At 45.1% G+C, this 2,176-nt stretch overlaps 1 pseudogene; it reads left to right on the forward strand.

Moving 5' to 3' along the window:
- Positions 1-931: 931 nt before the first annotated feature.
- LOC101601467 lies at positions 932-1,855 on the forward strand (annotated as a pseudogene).
- Positions 1,856-2,176: the final 321 nt, after the last annotated feature.

Consider the following 2,176-nt stretch of genomic DNA (forward strand, 5'->3'; position numbering starts at 1 on the left):
TGCCCATTAAGCACTTTTCTTAATGTTCATACCCATATATTAATGCTACTCTCACTTTTGGTTAGAGAAGCTTCTCTTTTCAGGTAGCATTGAACTTGGGATGACTCAGAAGGCACCATGGCTCTGAGAAGTGACAGAGGAGTGTTCAGCACTGACATATCTCTATAACGCCTTCTAAGGTTCAGGGTCCATTGCAGAAGAGGTGGCAGAAAGAATATAAGAGCCAAAGGAAGGGTAGGACTTCTTACAACATGCTCTTCAAGACAGAAAATGGCCTGGATATCCATGACCTCACAGTACCTGACACTACCTACACAAGACCATCATAATAGGAGGAAAAGATCATGACATCAAAGTAAAAGAGAGACTGATTGAGAGGGGGTGGAGATATCATGGAGAGTGGAGTTTCGAAGGGAAAAGTGGGGGGAGGGGGAGAATTACCATGGGTTATTGTCTACAATCATGGAAGTTGTCAATAAAAAATAAATTTAAAATTAAAAATAACTGTTCATGATATTTAAATGTCTGTTAAGGAAATTACACAAATTTCTTAAGTCATAGCAGGTATTCAGTTCATCCTGTCTCCCTTCCCCACTTTCCCTGTTGCATCCTGCGGCACTAGAAGCTTTGGGGCCTTGGAGGCATTACTCAGTTGATAGAAGACTTTCCTAGCATAGGCAAAGGCCTAGGTTCAATGCCTAGCACTCATGAGATATGATGGTACACACCTGTAACCCTGGCACTTAAGAGGTAGCAGTAGGACATCAGAAGTTCAGGGTCATTCTTGGCTACCTAGTGAATTTGAGGCCAGCCTACACTATATGGGACCTTGTCTCATAAAAAGAGGGTTATGGATAGGCAGTGACCCCTGGGTCTGACTTTAGGGTGCAAGCATTATTCTATTTGATGTTTGTGTAGTGACATGTTCACTATGATGGAAAATTGCACCCAAGTCACCCTGTTTCTCCTGCTGGGGAAAACACAGCTGGAAGTCTAAAGGACATCCTCTTTGTGCTATTCCTGTTCATCTACTCTGTCACTCTCATGGGCAATGTGGGCATGGCCACTCTGATCCAAACCAATCCACAGCTCCACAAATCTATGTACTTCTTCCTAAGTCCCATCTCTTTCACAGACTCCTTCTTTTCCACAGTGGACACCCCCAAGCTGCCAGAGAGCTTCTTGATTGCAAACCAGTCCATCTCCTTCACAGGCCATGTGGTCCAGATGGCTCTCATGAACCTCCATGGTACTGCCAAGTGTCTGTTCGCGGCCACCATGGCCTATGACAGATTTGCTACCATCTGCCACCCTCTCCTCCACCACGCCATCAGTCCCAACATCTGGGTGGCCTTCTTGTGGCAACCGCCTATGCCACTTCTGCTGCCAACCCTGCCTTACTGACTGGTTGTATCTTCAAGCTGCCCTACTGTGGCCCCAACATCATCAGCCATCATTTCTGTGACATTCCCCCTGTGCTCCATCTTGCCTGTGCAGACACTGCTGAGGTTGAGACCATTGTCTTCTTATCCTGTGCTTTTCTTATCCTTTTTACTATTGCTGTGATCTTGGTCTCCTATGCCTATATTCTAGTGACCATCTGCAGAATGTGTTGCCTGGAGGTGTAGAGCCAAGCATTCTCCACCTGTGCCTCCCACCTCACTGTCATCTGCCTCTTCAAAGGCACCATCACCTCCATGTGTGCTCCAAGTTCTCTCAGTTCTATGGAGCAAAACAAGACTGTGTCTGCCTTCTACACTATTATCATCCCCATGCTGAACCCTCTGGTCTATAGCCTGAGGACTAAAGATGTGAATCTTTAAAGAAGAGATTCCTTGACAAGCTGCCTTCTTAACCAAGTGTAGAGCATTCTATCCAAGATCATAATGTGGTAGCCACACCATAAATCACAGATAATATTACCCTTAGATGGAACAAAACAGGAGTTAGCACTGTGGTAAATACATACACTACCTCATTGAATCTTCAGCTATATAAAATGGAACCTTAAGGCACAGCAGGCTACAAAGCGTTCCCAGGATCACAAGGGTGATAAGAGGCAGAGGCAGAATTTACATGTAAGTAGTGTGATTCCAGACACCATATTCTCAATGCACTACACCACCTGTTAGTGATGATCACATCTCACCAGCAAGCAATGACACTGCTGTCCTTA

This window comes from Jaculus jaculus, chromosome 1 (genome assembly GCF_020740685.1).
Source record: "Jaculus jaculus isolate mJacJac1 chromosome 1, mJacJac1.mat.Y.cur, whole genome shotgun sequence".
In the NCBI taxonomy this organism is placed as follows: Eukaryota; Metazoa; Chordata; class Mammalia; order Rodentia; family Dipodidae; genus Jaculus; species Jaculus jaculus.